Below are 21,734 nucleotides of genomic sequence, written 5' to 3' on the forward strand. Positions count from 1 at the left end.
ATGAGTAAGCATTAGTACTCCGATAGCATTTAATAATTACTCCATATAATCATTGTCTTGCATGAAATGGACCCTACGAGCTTTTTCACCGAGAAAGTGATAACATGTATTAAATACATGGTAAACAATTAGTCAATCAATAGGTAAAGAGATTTTTTTTTTTCAAAAAAAAAAAAAAAAAAAAACTTGGACACATAGATCTTCTTTAAAAGGCCTCTCAATGCTTCTGGGCCACTTTGCCTGGCCCAACACCTCACACTACAATTTGATAAATGATATATATATATATATATATTTTTTTTTTTCATTTTTAAAATGCACTCCACCGCATATTTTTTATTTGCAGATAGAGAAGAGAACAAAGTGCGTTGGAGTTGGAGCTGGGAACGATGGTGGCCCTCACAGCTAGCTTCGCACCAGCACCAGCAACAGCAACAATTACAATGCCGATGAAGAAACGCAGTGGTGGGACAGTGTGTTTCGCCTAGTTGTCGTTCCCTTCGTTTCTCCCAAAGCAAGTGGAGAATATCAAAGACACTTTCGCTTGTAAGCTCGCCACGAGGATTGACAGACTTCCTGTACCTGTACGTAAACTCTCTCACTCTTCTTTAAAATATTCACCAAAGACATCTTCCATTATAATTTGCTTACTTATTTTTATTTGCACTTGAATTTTGTAGCATTGTTTAATATTTTAGTGTCCTGTGTAAAATAATGCTAAAATATGCTACTACTTTTTTATTTTGTTGCTCATGCTTAGAATTTCCAAACACTAGAATTATTTTATACTTTGTGCATATATATGTGTGTGAGAATTTAATGACTAGCTTTATCGTGAGAAGAGTGAGTATCACATTATTGTACTCCGACATTACCTAATAATTACTCCATATAATTACCGTCTCGCATGAGATAGACTCCACAAGCCTTTTCACTGAGAAAGTGGTTACATATATTGGATACACAGTAAACCATTAGTCAATCAATAGGTAAAGAGATATATGTATGTGTGTGTTTCATTTTGTCCATTTCGCAGTTAAGATTTTCATTTTAAATAAAAGAGAGACCTAACATGGATTGCAATTTAAATAAAATTTGAAATGGACAAGTGTTTTTGGGCATAAAAAAAATAGAATGATAGACAAACAAAGCGGATAGGAGTAGAGTTTTTTAGAATTTTTTTTCATAACTTGAATTCAAATTATAAAGGTAGTCAACAAGAGATACTATTAAACTTTCAAATAAGAGAATAACAGAAGTGCTATCGTACACAACGAATTAAGTTGTTATTGGTTCAAATTTAAGTGTCTATTTAGAAACAGTTTATTTAGCTTTTTACTAAAAGTGTGCTAAAATATACTTGCACCCTAAAAAAATTTGAAAATGTGAGAAAAATGTTGAAAAAAATGAGGTTTTAAAAAGTTGAACATAAAAACTAATAGCTAAAAGCTGAAACTGATGCCAAACAAGCTTTAAATCTATCACTGAAAATTCTTTTTCGCCCACCAATTATAACCCGTAACAACCTGTTACTTATTATTTGTTGTGAAAGTGTTTTAAAAACGTTTTAGACATAGCATTTCTCTTCAAATAAACTAAAGGGTAAGTTAGGAAAATTATCAATATTATGTGTAATTTCGCTTTGTAAGGACTCAATTTGTAACGACCCCAAAATGGTATTGGATTCGTACGTTAAGGGCCTAAACAATATAATTTGTAGAGCGTGGGCTGAAAGGCTAGGTTTTGGTCACCGGACGGAGGTTAGTCATGGTACTCATGGTGGACCATGTTTGCTCAAGAAGTCTTTCTCCTTGGCATGGCCTGGGAGGCTCTCGTTCTTGGCCTTTTTTCCCAGCCCCTTTTCTGGATTGCTTACTTCTCTTTTTATATTAGCCTTTACCCTTCCTCCAACGTCCATGTGTAGGTTTAGCTTTCTAGGGCTGATACTTGTCCCATCAGCCCATACCCAAAATGGTTGGGGGTGGTTGTAAAAGCTGAAAAGCATTGCTCTGTCTGGCGCAGAGTATTTAATTGCAGTAATGGCAGCCTTTCTTTTGTCCTTTGTCGCCATATTGTCTAGGGGTCCTTTCTCCATCAATGTGGAAGTGTTCAGCTTTTCCTTAAACTGTTCCTATACCGTACTTGCCCTTTCTTTCAGGAGCGCGTTGGGATGCCGAGGATAGAATCATCCTCGGCTATATCTCTAGGCCATTTGGACTTTTATTGTATGTCCTCGGCTATATCCTTCCTCGGCTCGGGCCTTGGGTCCTAAAGCAAAGTGGGCCGGGGTCACAAGTTCTCTGGCCCCATAATAGCCCCTCAAAATCCTGCTGTCCGGCCCCTCGGACGGAGAGGAGGGTTTTGGTGACGTTGGGCCTATGTCACGGCTTGCCAAGCTTTGTCCTTCATTAATGTCGGTGTCTCTTTATTTGCCTGGGAAATGCTCCTGGTTATGAGACATTCCTTGAGTTTTACTCACGTCGTGCTTTTGCCGTTTCAGTACACAAGGCATGTCTTTAATAAGTTCCCTTTACGAGGCAACGCCAATCCAACTGTTTGTAGATGGCGTTGGGAGTTGAGTGGGAATTATCTCGTTTATAGCTTTTCTTGGAAATCTGTATAGATTAAATGCCACCGGACTTGCCTTCCATATAAGAAGTAAGGTAGGAGGCCATTTCCTTTATGCATAGATCCCCCAATCTTTTCAAATTCCTAAACCACCTGTTGTGCTCAAAGTCCTCACTGCAAGTGGGATTAAGCCTTAGGGAGTGATATGGTTGGGGTGAAGATGGGGGTGAAGGGACCACACCCTCTCCAGAAGCACTAGGTCTCTCCGAGACTCAAGATGACCCGGTTAGGGCAAGGGAGACAGAGACTTAAAACATTTCTCCCCCTTGACAAGGCGGGAAAGAAGCCTCTTCTTCATTTAGCCAAAATCCGAAGCAGGTGCTGGTCGCATCAGATTTTTGGTGCGATAGCACTGGGGTTGCTCATCGTCTGTACCATCCGCTCTCTCTCAAGCGCTGCTAACATGGCACTGGCCTGAGGGGAGTCAGAGCTGGCACAAGGACTAGGCATCCCCGCTTCCTCCTCTCCTCCTTCTCTGGTGCCTCCTTTTACCTCCGCTTCTTCTTCTCTTCCATCATTAGGGGCATCCTGGTGCTTCTACTTCTTCTTCTGCCTCTTCTCCCCTTCCATCAATGGGGTCATCCTGACACACTTAGTCGCCATAAAAGCAGAATTTTGAAGGATTTATCGTTCCTTTGTATCTTTTTCCTTTTTGCTTTTCTTTTTGCTTTTGTAGTTAGCTTCCGGTATAGGCTTGCTTAAGCCCTTCATTGTATGCTGTACTATTTCTTTGTATTAATAAAAGATGACTTTATTTTATTCTAAGTATTCCTTCTTTTTTGCAATAGTTATATTGTGAATGGATGTGCTATTTTTTTTTTTTTTTTATTCTGAACAATACTTAAGGCCGAAACCCCTGTTAACAAAAAGCTATTATTTTGAACTTATTGAGACTAACAGGCGTAATAATGCCGACCTGAAAAAGGTTAGGCGTATAAGATTAACCGGGACAACAGCTAAATGCTCTGTATTGCGCATGAGGCGATCATTCGAGGATGGGTAACCCAAAATGAACTATCCGAGAGGGTCGCCAAGGAGTAGGGTGTTTGGCCACGTTCCTGACAACATTCAGCCTTAACCATTTTTGGCATCTGGTCCGAGGACCGAGGTATGACTGTACCGGACCTAAACACTCGTTTGTGTTAGTTCCCCTAGAGCGAGGGATCCTAGGATAGGTCGGGACTTCCATTCTATCTAGGACTTAATCCATTTTCTAATGGATAATCTTCCCATAGGTCTGAGTCCGAGGACCATGCAATACTTTGGTTCTGTCCAAAACTTAGATTTTCTTTAAATAGTTGGTTTCCCCATAGGCTTGAGTCCAAGAATCATACAATACCTTAGTTTTGTCCAAAACTTAGATTTTTTTTAAGTAGTTGGTTTCCCCATAGGTTTGAGTCTGAGGACCATACAATACCTTGGTTCTGTCCAAAACTTAGATTTTCTTTAAGTAGTTGGTTTCCCCATTGGTTTCTCCATATGTTTTGAGTCCGAGGACCATACAATACCTTGGTTCTGTCCAAAACTTAGATTTCCTTTAAGTAGTTGGTTTCCCCATAGGTTTGAGTCCGAGGACCATACAATATCTTGGCTCTGTTCAAAACTTAGATTTTCTTTAAATAGTTGGTTGACAAGATACTTTTATCGGGCAAGGTGGATAAGGGGGATATTATAAGCATTCCATTAATTATGTATCAATGTTCTAACAAAAATACTTGTATGCATCAAAAACCGAGGGTTCTGTCCAAAACTTAGATTTTCTTTAAGTAGTTGGTTTCCCCATAGGTTTGAGTCTGAGGACCATACAATACCTTGATTCTGTCCAAAACTTAGCTTTTCTTTAAGTAGTTGGTTTCCCCATAGGCTTGAGTCCGAGGACCATACAATACCTTGGTTCTGTCCAAAACTTAGAATTTTCTTTAAGTAGTTGGTTTCCCCATAGGTTTGAGTCCGAGGACCATACAATACTTTGGTTTTGTCCAAAACTTAGATTTTCTTTAAGTAGTTGGTTTCCCCATAGGTTTGAGTCCGAGGACCATACAATACCTTGGTTCTGTCCAAAACTTAGATTTTCTTTAAGTAGTTGGTTTCCCCATAGGTTTTGAGTCCGAGGACCATACAATACCTTGGTTCTATCCAAAACTTAGATTTTCTTTAAGTAGTTGGTTTCCCCATAGGTTTGAGTCTGAGGACCATACAATACCTTGGTTCTGTCCAAAACTTAGATTTTAAGTAGTTGGTTTCCCCATAGGTTTGAGTCCGAGGACCATGCAATCAAAACTTAGATTTTAAGTAGTTGGTTTCCCCATAGGTTTGAGTCCGAGGACCATGCAATACCTTGGTTCTGTCCAAAGCTTAGATTTTAAGTAGTTGGTTTCCCCATAGGTTTGAGTCTGAGGACCATATAATACCTTGGTTCTATCCAAAACTTAGATTTTCTTTAAGTAGTTGGTTTCCCCATAGGTTTGAGTCCGAGGACCATACAATACCTCGGTTCTGTCCAAAACTTAGATTTTCTTTAAGTAGTTGGTTTCCCTATAGGTTTGAGTTTGAGGACCATACAATACCTCGGTTCTGTCCAAAACTTAGATTTTCTTTAAGTAGTTGGTTTCCTCATAGGTTTTGAGTCCGAGGACCATACAATACCTCGGTTCTGTCCAAAACTTAGATTTTCTTTAAGTAGTTGGTTTTGAGTCCGAGGACCATACAATACCTCAGTTCTGTCCAAAATTTAGATTTTCTTTAAGTAGTTGGTTTCCCTATAGGTTTGAGTCCGAGGACCATGCAATACCTTGGTTCTGTCCAAAACTTAGATTTTAAGTAGTTGGTTTCCCCATAGGTTTGAGTCCGAGGACCATACAATACCTTGGTTCTGTCCAAAACTTAGATTTTAAGTAGTTTCGAGGATTAGCCCCTCGGCCAAGGTGTGGGGTGTTGACCTGACATTGGAAGCCCCTAGAACTGCCCGTGCCACTGGTGTTTCGAAGCGTAGCCCCTAGTGGAACTTCATATTAGGGCAACAACAGCGAGCTGCTGGAAGTGATGGAGGGGCTTTCGCAGGCCCTTATTTGATAGGAGCTCGATCCACCGCCTGTGCCAACGCACAAGCCTTCCTACAGACGGCGCAAATTGTAAGGATTCAATTTGTAACGACCCCAAAATGGTTTTGGGTTCGTACGTTAAGGGCCCAAACAATATAATTTGTAGACCGTGGGTTGAAAGGCTAGGCCTTGGTCACCAGACGGAGGTTAGTCATGGTACTCATGGTGGACCATGTTTGCTCAAGAAGTCTTTCTCCTCGGCATGGCCTGGGAGGCTCTCGTTCTTGGCCTTTTTTCCCAGCCCCTTTTTTGGATTGCTTACTTCTCTTTTTATATTATGTAAGGTTGAATTTATTCAACCATCTAATTGGCTTTATTCCGTGCCAAATTTGCTTGTAATTCAGCATTTAGTAACCCTGTATTTAGGTGGGATTGTTGTAAGGGTAGTGAGTGAGATAGTGTGAAGATTGCTCAAGAGTGTGCAAGAAAACAGAGTGTCGCGGCTGGGACTCGCGGCTGGACTCGCGGCTTCAACCCGCCAGAAGATGTACACGTGCCAAGCATGCTGGAAGATGAACAGTCATGCTAGCTGGAGCACTACAGGACAACTGGCCATACGGTTAACTCGCGACTGGAACTCGCGACTTAGTCAAGCCGCGAGGTCAAGCCGCGAGCCACCCCTGTTTTGGAAAAACCTGACGTTTCGCATTCCACTCCACTTCAGTATAAATACCCTTTTAACCCACGATTGAAAGAGAGCTTCTAGAGAGAATTTTGAGAGAGAAACCCTAAAGAAAAACCAGATTGTTTCACCCACAATCTCTACCTTAGAGTCTCATCAAATTCCCTCACTCTCTTCCTCTCCATTGTCAAATCCTTGAGAGGCCATTATACCAAACCTGGTTCTCACCATTATCATCCCTGTGAGACAGACGTTTGGAGTTCTGGGAAGCAGTTAGGAAGGAGCCAATATTCATTGGTTGATGCTACGGTGTAGTAGCGGAATCCGGAAAGCTAGAAAAGAAAAAGGTTCGGCGCAACCTCGTTGGAGCAAGAAGCTTGGAGGGCTTAGGTGCATTGGGTAGATTAGGCTTGGAGGGTCTATTGCTGTCCTTGTATCCCAACTGTATTTTCTAGTGGATTGATTACCGCTTGGAGGGCGGCGGAGAGGTTTTTCGCCGAGGTCTTCGGTTTCCTCTTCGATAACATATCTGGTGTTATCGCTGTGTTTGCATCTTCCTTCCTCTCTATCTCTGCCTTTACATTATCTGCTGTGGTTTATTTTGTTGTGGCTTAGATAGTTGTTTAATCAATTCCATGTTATAGCATATGTTAAGTTTCCGCACACTTGTTGTTTAACATGTTGCGTGTGTTGATTAAATTGGTTTTTGGGGGTCTAAACGTTCAAAAGTGTATTTGTACACGTTTTTGAACTTTCAATTGGTATCAGAGCGGGTACACATCTGTTTGGTTTCATTACCATTGTGTGATCCTTGACTCCCTTTTTGAGATGGATAGGTCTCAATCCCTTAATGCACCTCCATATTTTGATGGAAGTAATTATGCATTTTGGAAAGTTCGTATGAGAGCCTTTTTATGCTCTATTGATGAATCCGTGTGGGATGCTGTTGAGATTGGTTGGGCCAAACCTGAGGCAGCCAAATCCACATGGGATAAGGCAGCACTTGCTGCATCTAATGCTAACAGTAAAGCACTAAATGCTATTTTCTGTGGTGTGTCTCCAGATGAATTTCACAGGATTTCTCACATTACTATTGCCAAAGATGCATGGGAGATTCTGGAAACAACTTATGAAGGCACGAAGAAGGTGAAAGATACCAAGTTACAAATGCTGACCACTCAGTTTGAGGAGCTCAAGATGAGTGAGGATGAGTCTTTCGACTCGTTCTATGGGAAGTTAAATGAAGTGGTTGTCAGTAAGTTTAACTTGGGGGAGAAGATGGAGGACTCTAAGATTGTAAGGAAGATCTTTCGATCATTGCCGGAAAGTTTCCGTGCTAAGGTGACAGCCATTGAAGAGAGCAAGGATCTTGACGACATCAAGGTACAGGAGCTGGTTGGATCTCTACAAACCTATGAGATGTCGCTGCCAAATCAACGGAAGGGAAAATCCCTTGCTCTAAAGACCACTAATGAGAAGGTGGAAGATCAGGGCTCGTCAGGAGAAGATATGGTGGACAAAGATGTAGCCTATCTTGTTAAAAATTTCAGAAAGTTTTTGAAATTCAAAAACAATGGAAAATTTGATGATAAGAGAAAATTCCAAAATTCTGGAAGGGAGAAGAGGGATTTCAACAGGAAAGATGGAAAAGAATCCCCATCCACACAAGGTGTCACTTGTTTTGAATGCAACGGGCATGGACACTTTAAGAGGGAATGTCCGAATTACTTGAAGTCGAAAGGCAAGGTGTATGCCACGACCCTGAGTGACTCAGATTCGTCTGACTCAGAATCTGAAGAAAGCTGTGATGGAGAAGGGAACTACTCAGCTTTCATGACTATTGCTCATGATGAGTCTTCGGATGAATTGAATTTGCTTGTTCAAGACCTTGGAGAACATAGTGAGGATGACTCACTAGGAATTGTTGAAGAATCAGAAGCTGAAGAAGAAGAAAGCACAGCTACTCTTCAAGAAAATTACAACTCACTTTTGGAGAAGTCTGGTGAATACACAAGGGTGGCCAAGGCTGCTGTGAGAAAGATGAAGAAGGCTGAGGAGGACTACAAAAGTCTCCTAATCCGGTATAGGGAGGCCAAATGCGAGATTGAAACTTTGAATGGTGAGCTCTCCGAAGCTTACACTAAAGTAAGATTTCTTGAAAGTGAGGTTGTTCAAGCAAATGCAAAAATAGAGAGGGTCACCACCAAGAAGCTTGACGATGTTATATCTTCTCAAAAGAGCTTCTCAGACAAATCCGGACTGGGATATAGCGGAGGAAGTAGTTCAACTGGAAATGTCACCAAAGAAGTGAAGTTTGTCAAAGCTAAAGATCCAGTTGCAGCTGACCCTATTGGTGTGAAGCTCGAGGTGGAGGAGAAGAAGAATGTGGTGGACCAACGGATGCTGAATCATCGTAATCAGTATGTGGGCAGATCTGAGTCTCGTGCCAAGTCACGTCCTCGACCACAAAGAGGTCCTAGAGGAATGTATGTGTGCCATTACTGCGGACTTCAAGGGCACACTCGACCAAATTGCCAAAAGCTGAGAGCAAAGAACAGTGCTACTCCTCAAAGGTCAGGAGGACCAAGAATTGATAGGAGAACTTGGGCAGGGGATCAACCTAGAGAGCAAAATGGAGATACCGGAATGATGGACGTGATGAAGATGATTGGTGCATTCACCAACTGCTTGGAAAGCTTCTCACGAAGGTTTGAAAGCCCTAACTCCCGTACCCAATCCTTTAAGGAAATCACCCCAAACGCAAGTGACGTGTGGGTGAAAAGGGGTACTCATGCATAAGCATTACAACATGTCCATGCATTAATACTTCCTATACTTTGTGACTATGTATGTTTGGTATGCTTGTTGTTTTTGTTTGATTATTCTTCTTGTGAATATTTCTTAATTGTGTTTTATCAGCCTTTTTTTTTTGTTTCTTGAGTCAAAAATCCAAAAATTACATAAAAATTTGAAAATCAAAAAGCTTGATTGACTTTGTTGAGTTTTGTCTTAAAACTCGTTTTGCCGTGTACCTTTATGCTAATGGCTTTGTGCATTTTCGAGCATTGCTTGTCTTCATGCACTCATATCACTATGGGAAAAATCTTGAAATCTATGTGATTGTTGTAAATAGATCTTCAAACTTGTCATGAATGATTAGTGAATGGTTATGTTGATCTTGAAACATGCATAGACTTGTGTCTATATCTCTTCCCACTTTTTATTTTTTTTTGCTAAAAAGAGCTCACTAAATGTAAATCTCCAAATGAAAAGAGATATTGAGCTGCAAAAGCCTATCGCACATTCTAGTATTTGACTAGGAAAAAGGGTAAGCGACTTTATATTAAAAGTGAAATTTCTTTCAAAAAAAGGCCAAAGGCCTGTTCTTCAAAGAAAAATGTTGTCTATCCCTCTCACAATGAGAGATGATTGCCTCAAAAGATCAAATGTTAAGGCTGAAAGTGGAGTAAAATGAAAAACTCCAAGTTATGATTATCAAGTTATGTGGGAGGTCATATATTCATATTTCTATAATTGAGATTGGTCACATGATCTAGTGCTAATTGTGTATGTCTTGGTTGAATTGATCATTGAAGCTTCACATTAGACAAAGGACTATCTCAGTGTTGATATCCACACACAACACACAAGTTTATGTTCAATAAATGCCATATTCATTTGTGTGATTGTACTTGATAAAATGTGTTTTCACATGCTCAATCTTTGTTAATTCAAGCACAAAAAGATTTTTGAGTGTTTTAGGTGTTTTTGGAAAGTGTTTTGCTGGAAAAATCTGAAAATTTCAAAAATACAGTTTTGCCCTGTTTTGGCGGCTCAGTCGCGGGTATGTCAAGTCGCGAGCTTCAGTCGCATCTTCGCTGGTCAGTTTTGGCGACTTGTTCGCGAGTGGAAGGTCCAGTCGCGAGATTTACTCAGAGATTTTCGCGGCTCAACTCGCGACTCACTCGCGGGTAGACCTTCCAGTCGCGAAAAACACTTAGAAAAATTTTTCAAAATTTTCCTCTTGAGTGCTTTGGCGGCTTGAGCTGGCGACTATGTGGCGACTTGATCCAGTCGCGAAAATCGCGTGTTTTGCAGAAACAGGAGCAGTTTTTAAACTTTTTCAGTTTTTCCCTCGAATTTTTGTGACTGTTCATCTTCTCTCTAAACACTCTTCCTCCCAAACACTCCGTGCTCCCTTTTCCAATCTCTTGTGTTACACTCTTACAGCCCAAAATCGTCAAGTTACAGGTATGGATTTTCTGATTTTCACTCTTTTCTACTTGATTCTGTGCTTTTACCCTTGATTTTTCGCATTTGATTGTGTTTTTGAAATGGGTTCGTGGTTCGGTCTCTGCTCTTTGTTCTTGCTTAGCTTGTGGATGCTGTTGATATAGGTTGTGTTAATGATAGTCATATTCCTATTGCTCTTGTGCTTAGCTAAGTATTCCTTTCATTTCAATCTGAACTTTGAGCTGTTGAGATGTTACTATTGGTTCTGTTTGAGGTTGTGAGTTTTCCTTTGCTAGATGTGCATGTCTTAGATTGTTAATCTGTGGGAAGATTCTGTTAGGCTCAATATATTGTTTGTATGTCATATCATTTTTCCATAATCTGCCTCAATGTCATTCATCTGCCTTCAGGATAGTTTCATCATGTTGTTCATGTGTTTCCTATCCTAGGCTTGGTTTATCCATATGTTTGAACTAAATAGCTTGCTGTTTAAGTGGTTGAAATTCATTTGTTTGGTTGATATCTCTCTCTGTTTACTACATGGTTCTGACTGGTTCTGCACATATATTGCTATATGTTGTTGTGGCCTTTTCTGATTGTTCACAGATGGCTCCTTCACCTCAGAAGAAGAAATCTACTGCGAAGAAGGCTGACAAAAGACTTAAGATGGATCCTAGATTGTTTAGGTCAGTTCACCACTTTGAGAGATACAAGGATAACTTCTTGAATGCAGGAATCATTCAAGAGAGATTTGTGGATTTGGAAGATTTAAGGCAAACTTTTATTCCCAGTTGTTTTGAAGGAAGAGGATGGGAAAAGCTTTTGGGTGGTTTCCCTGTTGTGTGTGAACCCTTAATAAGGGAATTTTACTCCAATGCTATGATAAAGGATAATGAATTGAGTTGCTGGGTGAGGGGTAAAGAATTTGTCTTAGATGCTCATGTCATAGATGATGCATTAGGGCTTGAAGGATTAGATGATGAAGAATTTATCAATTACAAGGATAGGAGTGTGTCTATTGAAACAATTCAACAAAGGATAGGTGGGCAGAGAGAAGGGAAATGTTTGAATACCACTGCCTTTCCAGTGGACATGAGGTGCCTTACCATAATCATGATGTTTAACCTCTATCCCATTAGGAAATTGACTACAATCAACTGTGCTAGAGCAGTCTTTCTGATGGATCTCAAGGAAAAGAACTTCATAGACATAAGTTCTCACATTTATGACACCATTGTGGATGAGACTAGAACAACCTCTAGGCCTAAATTGATCTTTCCAAGTTTGCTAATGAGGATTTTTAGGAGTAAAGGAGTTCCAATCCCTCAAGACATCAGTCCAATGTCTACACCCTCTGCAATCAACAAGCTCACCTGTAAAAGGATAAGTGTCAGGCTTCCAGGAGAAGAAGATGAAGGTGATGAAGGAGAGGCTGCTCCAATGGAGACTGAAGCAGAAGTAGCTGGACTTGCATCAACTTCAACACCTAGGAGAAGTGGCAAAAGACACAGAGCTTCAACCTCTGCAGACACACCTCCAGATGCTTCCCAGATCATTCTGGAAAGGCTTGATGGGATCAGGGCAGTCCAGACTGAGCATTCTGACAGGATGAGAGCCATGCAAGACCAGATTGATGTCTTGGCTGCTACACTTGACAGCTTCACAACTCAGCATGACAAGTGACCCTTTGGCCATTCCATGTCAAAAAGGGGGAGAAGTTCATTGATAATTGAGAAGCAGAAAAGCAGCTCTTAAGGGGGAGTAATTTGTTGAGGGGGAGTAATTAGTGTTTTTTTATTTATTTTTTTTTTGGTTTTAATACACTGGGTTTTGGTGTATAACTGTTTCTAACTCTTTTCATATACTCTTGGATAAACTTTTATATATGTTTGATGATGGTATTCAGGTATTTGTTTGTTTGTACCCATATGCTTCTGTAAGCTTTCAGGGTTTATGTTTTATGCATAGTTTGTAGGCCTTGTGGTATGTACCATGCTTAAGTGCAGCCTTTATGCTATGTTGAAATCAGTACTTTAATCTAAATGTTATGCATTTTGGTTTAAGTACTGTCACTCTTGTGCCCTTGTAGGATTGTTCCTAGATGCATATGCCTTGTGTGCTATGCATTGGTTGAGTGTTGTACATACAAGTGTCTTGCTTTGTACTTGTTAACTTGTATGTCCTTGTGTTCATTCCAAGTGTGAATGAACACTGTGATCACTACCTTGTGGTGTTCACTTGGTTGATCAAGCCATGGTTTGTTTATTAACTCCATCTTTGCTTGATCACATATTGCCTGTTTCATATGCATTTATAATTTTCTGCTTACAATGATCATGGTGTATTGTTGTGTTTCAGGAGTTTATGTTCATATGATTCAAGTGCTTCACAGCTTCTAGAATTAGGTGTGAGTGAGTTTTGATCAACTGTTCCCAACTCACATGTTAAGTCTAGAGTCTGTTTTAGGGTTTTGTCACGGAATAGCCAAAGGGGGAGATTGTAAGGTTGAATTTATTCAACCATCTAATTGGCTTTATTCCGTGCCAAATTTGCTTGTAATTCAGCATTTAGTAACCCTGTATTTAGGTGGGATTGTTGTAAAGGTAGTGAGTGAGATAGTGTGAAGATTGCTCAAGAGTGTGCAAGAAAACAGAGTGTCGCGGCTGGGACTCGCGGCTGGACTCGCGGCTTCAACCCGCCAGAAGATGCACACGTGCCAAGCATGCTGGAAGATGAACAGTCATGCTAGCTGGAGCACTACAGGACAACTGGCCATACGGTTAACTCGCGACTGGAACTCGCGACTTAGTCAAGCCGCGAGGTCAAGCCGCGAGCCACCCCTGTTTTGGAAAAACCTGACGTTTCGCATTCCACTCCACTTCAGTATAAATACCCTTTTAACCCACGATTGAAAGAGAGCTTCTAGAGAGAATTTTGAGAGAGAAACCCTAAAGAAAAACCAGATTGTTTCACCCACAATCTCTACCTTAGAGTCTCATCAAATTCCCTCACTCTCTTCCTCTCCATTGTCAAATCCTTGAGAGGCCATTATACCAAACCTGGTTCTCACCATTATCATCCCTGTGAGACAGACGTTTGGAGTTCTGGGAAGCAGTTAGGAAGGAGCCAATATTCATTGGTTGATGCTACGGTGTAGTAGCGGAATCCGGAAAGCTAGAAAAGAAAAAGGTTCGGCGCAACCTCGTTGGAGCAAGAAGCTTGGAGGGCTTAGGTGCATTGGGTAGATTAGGCTTGGAGGGTCTATTGCTGTCCTTGTATCCCAACTGTATTTTCTAGTGGATTGATTACCGCTTGGAGGGCGGCGGAGAGGTTTTTCGCCGAGGTCTTCGGTTTCCTCTTCGATAACATATCTGGTGTTATCGCTGTGTTTGCATCTTCCTTCCTCTCTATCTCTGCCTTTACATTATCTGCTGTGGTTTATTTTGTTGTGGCTTAGATAGTTGTTTAATCAATTCCATGTTATAGCATATGTTAAGTTTCCGCACACTTGTTGTTTAACATATTGCGTGTGTTGATTAAATTGGTTTTTGGGGGTCTAAACGTTCAAAAGTGTATTTGTACACGTTTTTGAACTTTCATATTAGCATTTACCCTTCCTTTAACATCCACGTGTAGGTTCAGCTTTCCAGGGCTGATACTTGTTCTATCAGCCCATACCCAAAGTGGTTGGGGGTGGTTGTAAAAACTGTAAAGCATTGCTCTGTCTGGCGCAGAGTATTTAATTGCAGTAATGGCAGCCTTTCTTTTGTCCTTTGTCGCCATATTGTCCAGGGGTCCTTTCTCCATCAATGTGGAAGTGTTCAGCTTTTCCTTAAACTGTTCCTATACCGTACTTGCCCTTTCTTTCAGGTGCGCGTTGGGATGCCGAGGACAGAATCTTCCTCGGCTATATCTCTAGGTCATTTGGACTTTCATTGTATGTTCTCGGTTATATCCCTTCTCGGCTCGGGCCTTGGGCCCTAAAGCAAAGTGAGCCAGGGTCACAAGTTCTCTGGCCCCACACGCTCTATTATCAATATTATGTTTAATCATATTACCATTATTGGGCATGTTTATTTGAAACATTCCAAAATGGAATAAAGAATTAACAAAAAAAAATAAGTGGGATGAATGGAATTAAGAGAATATTTAACTATTAGCTATTATTTTAACATCGGCAAAGCCTTGCATTCCTCATTTTACCAAAACTATTCATGCATTTACTTATTTCCTAGACATTTTCTAATTATTATTGATTTTTAGTAGACTTATTTTCCATCTAACCTTAAGGTATGTTAACAATTTAACTCTAAAAGTACAGTGGTTATATAATCTATTAGCCATATATTATTCATTAGCTGGAATAACAATACATAATGAATAAAAATCCTTTGTCCCAACGTTGGTGCTTCATTTTATACTCCACCAATTGCAACTCACTACATGTCTTGTTTTTTCTCAAAGTAATCGAAATATAAAAGGAAAAATATTCATCTAACATGTTATATTGTAGTTGGTAGAGTATAAAGTGGAACACTCTTAGTGGGACAGAGGATTTTCTTCAATCATAACATACTTTCCACAGCTTCTACATGAGCCTACTTGACTACCAAGATATAATAATTCCTATTGTGACAGCATATATCCTTTTCAATACAAATTGCAGGTCAGCTTCTCAGATAATAGTATCATGAGTAGTTGTGTGAGGCCATTAATATAGAGCAAGACAAGTCTAGTAGTTCTTCTCCATGGTTTTGACAGGTCTTTTAGCATTACTGTTTTGAGAGATGTCATTTACTTAATTTGTCTTTGGAGTTCACTACTATATCTTATTATTCAGCTCCTGTTTAGAATGGAGGTACACGTATCCGTTGCTTGAGGAGGCTGGTTTTGAGACTTAGGCTGTGGACATACTTGGTTGGGGTTTCTCTGATTTAGGTTTGTTTTATCTGCTTGACTGAAGCTTTGTTGTTGTTGTTGCGAGTTTACTCATTTTTTTGTTTGTTTATTTTTAATGCTTTGTTTCTTGTTTCACGTGTCAGAAAGGCTTCCACCATGTAATGTGGCATCTAAGCGTGAACACTTTTATCTGGTACTTCTTATTGGTTCATGAGTGTCTTTTATCCTTGTGTATATGAAGGAAATCTTATCACCAAATTTTGTTTTGTGATGGAAGCTATAAATATAATAGGAAGCCTAAAAAATAACTTATGACACTTTGACAGCTTATTTGCATGTCCTTTATAAGTGATATGGCTAAGTTTTTCTGTCATTGTTATGAAGCTTTGATTCAATATATTCCTTTTATTAGTCTAAATAAAATCAACTGTCAATTGCATGTTTGAGTTTTGTGGGCATATCATCACGTCATTGGCAGAAGAATCTATCTCCAGCTCAAAATTATAGCACCTTGTCTACATACATCATGTTTTATCCTTAATTGGATTTGTCTCGTTTTGACAACAGCTTTGAAAATCACACATCAAAAGGCCAATGATAGCATATGACACTTTGACTTGCATGTCCTTTATAAGTTAGTGATGTGGCTAAGTTTTGCTAGCATTGTTATGAAGCTTTGATTCAATGTATTCTTTTTATCAGTATAAATAAAATTCAGAATCCATTGCATGTTTGAGTTTTGTGGGCATATCATTGGCGGAAGAACCTTATTTCCAGTACATAATGATAGCACCTTGTTTACATACATCGTGTTTTATCCTTAAATGGACTTGTCTAATCTCAACAACAGCTTTGGAAATCACACATCAAAAGGCCAATTATATTGGTTGGAACAAGCCTTGGTGCTACTGTTGCAATTGACTTTGTGGTTAACCATCCAGAAGCCGTGAGTATATTAAATAATCGAACTTTATGATTATGCACCATAGATCCACCCTCTAACGTTCTATGAAACATCATTGTTTCTAGTTCACCTTTTTCAAGTTGAAAAGTTGGTTTTAATTGATGCAAGTGTGTATGCAGAAGGCACAGGAAATCTAGCAACTTTGCCCAGAATTGCAGCATATATAAGGCCATCAAGTCATAAAAGTCATTTCTTTTCTTTGCTCATTGCCTGAGCCTTAACTTATGTTTATATTGTTTAATTTAGAGGTTTCCTTTCAATTAGTGATGCCTTCAATCAATTTATTTATTTTTATTTGTAAGTACCCATGCACTGCTCAAACGTCATCTCTCCTCCTTATAGGAATAAGGTGGAGGTGAGATTGTGGCTTCTTCTTCTTCAAATGAATTATATTATTCCTTTCAATAAACCACCTTAACAACTTTCCCTCATTTTGCCAGTCCATCTCAACACCCTCTGTGTGAGTGCTTAGCCAGCCATGATCGTTTTGTTAGTCATTGATTATGATGCTTGTGTTTAGCTGTTAATATGGACTCACTTCTTTATAAAAAAAAGCATGTATACTTGATTCTCAAACGTCAATACGTAAGTAATGCTTCAGGCTTTTCTATGAGAGGCTTCAGAAACAGGACAAAGAATTCTCAAATAATTTTGATCAGCTATGAGTTTCGCATTATGCTATTCTTATTTATTGAACTGAAGGAAAATTACCAAAAATTGAAACTTTCTAGTTTCTGAGGTCTATCAAGTTTACAAGAGTTGATAGTGGATAATATATGCAGTGAGTTGTTACCTTCAATTCAGGGATATTTACAGGTTTTCCAACCAAATGAACAACTGTTGCCTCTTGCTTTTTGGACTTGCCTGCAAAAAAGTGAGAGAGGAGCAAGCCTTATAATTAGTTATTACAACTGTCTAATCCTTTGACAAAAAGTCTTGTTTTATTCATCGTCTAATCCTTTGATGATCTTGATTTACATGATAATTAATCTGAAAAGTAGCCGTATTTTATTGAAATATATGATGATACACAATTTTTTATATCCACCATATACATCTAATCTTAAATATTAATATAAAGTATTGCTATTTGTTATCAAAAAAAAAAAAAAAGTATTGCTTTATTTAATATTTTTATAATAATAGATGAACTATTAAGATTCTATATATTTCTTAAAAAAAAGGATTACGTAGATTATTTTTATGAAATTACATAGATATTTAAATTGTGTTTATGGACCACAAATTATAATGACAAAATGTCATTTTTGAAACTAAAAGTTAAGTTCTTAACGTTTTCACAAATTTTCCAAATGAAATTGACATTGCAACCATACAAAGTGCCTTCTTGCTGGCTGTTTGGTAATGGGAAATTTTGTTTGACGATTGATAACACAAATGCCATTTCAATTGGACAAAATTTGGTTACAATTTTACTCGATATTGATTTATTGGATAAGAATTTTGATAAATTCATCATTGGATTACATTTTTTTTTTTAATATCTTTAGTGGTTGTAAAATTTCAGAAGATCAAAGACCAATAATTATTATGTCATTAATCAAATGTATTCTTTTTTCTTCTCTCCATCGAAGGAAAATGTACAAGCAACTTCAAAGTGGACTCTCATGTACACACGTTAGTCAGCATCCTCATTTTTCTTTCGCCCAAAACTCCATTTCATGGTTAATAATTTCTTTTCAAAACATTTAATTATTGCTTCAACAAATAGATAATTAAAAATACCTGTTTTACCCCCGCACACCCTTAGTGCGGTGGTCACTCCACAAGTATAAATTCTTGTGAGGTGTGGGGGGTAAGAGCCGGAGTTCAAGCCTCCAGGAGAGAATTTCACATACATATACACTTAGATTATGGTAGAATAGAAATTCTATATATATAAAAAAAATAAAAAAATAAAAAAAATTGTTTTGCTTGCAGCATTTATGACTTAACTTCACTAATCGCTACATGAAAACATTAATTTATCCCTAACCTTTTGTACAAGGACAAATAACACGATGGAATCCTCATGTATAATGTTCTATTATAATAAAAATATAAAAAATTAAGAGTCAATATATGAAGGGAGATCTCTATGTGTTTGTTTGGATTGATTTTTTATTAATTTGTTTAATTTATTAAAAATGGGTAAGAATATTGATAGGTTAAGAATGTATTGATCCATTTGGTACATTAATCAATTAATTAGTCAAGTGAATTAAATAGATTCAATTACATGCAATAAACGTAGTAATACAAACAAATCACCAATTATACTAAATGTAACGGAAAATAAATTTGACACGGGTGATTTGTTTACAAATGGGAAAAACCACCGAGGCAAAACCCCACCGGGTGAATTTAAGGTCACCACTCCCGAGAATCCACTATTATCAAAACAAGCAGTTACAAGTAAAATGAATTCCAGTACCTAATACCAACTTCTAGTTAAACCCTTACCCCAATACCCAATTGGACTTGCAATGTAGTAACAATTTCTTCTTTCAATGCACGACTCCCAGTACATGACTAACCAATCGATGCACAGATCTAAGTACATGACTAACACACCAACTTGAGGAAGATGTTGGCTGCAAAGTTCTTCAGTTCATCCAACAATGAAAATCAAGAAGCTATTTGGTTACAAAACCCTTAGCGCGAAAACACAATAGTTTCTATAATGAATATGATGAACTGGGGCAATTGTCTCCAGTTACAATATGCATGCAACGACAATTTGCAACAACCTTTTCATCACTTTTGACGGCTCTTAAAAATAATCCTTATATATATCTAGGGTTATGAAAAAAGAAACCCTATACAAATAACTTGAATATGCGTGAAAAACAGATTTGGAAATTTAAATTTCATAATTCTCGATAGATACTGTTTCTGTCGAGCAACTGTTGAGATTCCTTATTAAACCTCGATAGATATTATTTGTCAAGCTATCTGTCGAACTTTAATGAACAACATTTCTTCACTTGTTTCTTGGACAATGATAGACCAAGAATGTATTAACATCTTATGATAAATTAACAAATTAATTAGCCAAGTTAATTAATTAATTCAATTAGCATGTAATACGCGTGGTAGCACAAACAAATCACCAATTAACTAAATACAGTGGAAATTAAATTGACATGATGATTTGTTTATGAATGGGGAAAACCTATATGGCAAAAACCCCATTAGGTGATTTTAAGGTCACAACTCTTGAGAATTCACTATTATCACAACAAGCGGTTACAAATAAAGGAATCTCAGTACCTTATACCAATTTACAGTTGAACCATTATTCCAATATCCAATTGGACTTGTTTTGTAGTGATAATCTCCCATTTTAAATGCACGGCTCCCAATACGTGACTAACAAATTCGATGCACGGATCTCAGTACGCGACTTACTCACCAACTTGAGAAAGATGTTGGCTGCAAAGTTCTTCAGTTCATCATACGATGAAGATCACGAAGCTCTTTAGTTACAAGCCCTATAGTGTACAAATATAACAGCTTCTTCAAGAGAAAGATAAACTATGACAAATTTTGTCTCCGGTCACAATTTGCATGAACACAATTTTGCTTCACACTTGCGCAACCTTTGACGGCAATAATCCTTATATATGTTTAGAGTTGTGAGAAAAGAAAACCCAAACATATACTCAAGGATTGGATGAAAATCAGAGCTGAAAATCTGTTTTAAACCTTGATAGATACTAGCTGTCGAGATAACTGTTGAGCTTTAAAATCCAGCACTTCTTCACTTGTTTCTTGGATAGACTTACATGGTTTTAACACTTATTCTTGAAACCTTGTTCCTTGAAGCATTTAACACATCCTAGATCTACCTAATTACAAGTAAAGTGCATTTTGTCAAAGGATTAGCCAATTCTAATTTGACATATGTTCTTAACATTAAATTACATATGTCCTAACAATCTCCTCCTTTGGCAATCCGTGATAAAACCACAACAAACAAATGAATATATGAGAGAAGTCATAAATCACTCAACTCATACTCACTTGTTGAATACAATAAAATCTATCCTAACAAAAAATCTTGAAAAACTTTGCAAGAAGAAAGTTTATGGCAAGAAGACTTTGACAACCTATATTTCTGAAACACTTTAAACAAAACTCATCACGGCATCTTAGTGTGAAACAGAAATAATAGATTGCATACAATATATAAGAATCATGTGCATAAAGAGAGAAAAGAAACAACACATGTAAAGATAGGTAAATAACATACATCAATATATATAAACCTCAATATAAGTACAATATATGTCAAATGGTCATAAGACCAATATACATGAGGTAAATGTAAAAGAAAGAAAAGAAAAAATACATAAAAACCTCACTACATCCCTCATAGACACTCCCCCTATCACAAAAATCTCTTATGCTAACTCTCCTCCTATGTATATAACTACTCTCATATTAAAACTACTCCCCACTTTTGTCACGAGAGACAAAGGGTTAGTACATCAAGTAAACATCTCATCATCACTGGGCAAGCTAGCATCATCACTGCTGAAGCCATCATCACCCTCATCCTCTGAAACTGGTGGAGATGGAGAAGAAGCAACAATGAAACCACCCATAACAGCCTGTCATCATGTGATACGACCAACACGGGTGTTCACCTAACACAACTCATCACTAAGTGTGTCAAGGCAAGTATCCATGCACACAAGCAGTGCCATGATGGCCTCGAGAGTCACTTCACCCGCAGAAGACGAAGGAATGGAGGTGGATGGAGCAGTAGAAGCTAGAGGAGTCACCGTCTCGATCTAAGCTGTGTCTCACTTTGTCTGACGGTAGCAGCATCTATGGCACTCATAATTGTGAAGTGAAGAGACTCAGGATAGGAAACAGAAAAATGGTGAAGGATTCGCGTGATAGTTGAAAGAAAAATGAGCTTATCACGGGTCGCTATATCCCTATAAACATTTATAAGGGATAGAATGAAGTGAGAAGGGAAAACGATAGAAATGTACTCTAAGAAGGATAACAAAATTTGAGCACGAGGCTCTGCAATAGAGTTATAGTGAGCCAAAGGAGGAAGAATGAATGTCATCACCATGTTAAGGACTCTTGGACCTTTTACAAAGCCCGAGTAAGGGGTGTTTTGATGGTCACCCCAAGATGAAGGTGTCTCACAAAAGAGAGACGAGTGTTCATCTTTGGACACAATCCTCAGACGATCACAGCCAGGGTAGTTAGGATGCACTACCCTAGGAACGTGTAGTACCTCGGATACAATATCCGGAGTAACTAC

At 38.5% G+C, this 21,734-nt stretch overlaps 1 long non-coding RNA gene across 1 annotated transcript; it reads left to right on the forward strand.

Annotated features, from left to right (window-relative positions):
- Positions 1 to 326: 326 nt before the first annotated feature.
- On the forward strand, positions 327 to 16,618 carry LOC126718996 (uncharacterized). Its single transcript, XR_007653160.1, has 6 exons — positions 327 to 584; positions 15,251 to 15,345; positions 15,425 to 15,522; positions 15,627 to 15,676; positions 16,334 to 16,429; positions 16,567 to 16,618. It is a non-coding gene; the product is annotated as an uncharacterized LOC126718996 (long non-coding RNA).
- The last annotated feature ends 5,116 nt before the right edge of the window (positions 16,619 to 21,734 follow it).

The sequence above is a fragment of the Quercus robur genome, chromosome 3, assembly GCF_932294415.1.
Source record: "Quercus robur chromosome 3, dhQueRobu3.1, whole genome shotgun sequence".
Classification (NCBI taxonomy): domain Eukaryota; kingdom Viridiplantae; phylum Streptophyta; class Magnoliopsida; order Fagales; family Fagaceae; genus Quercus; species Quercus robur.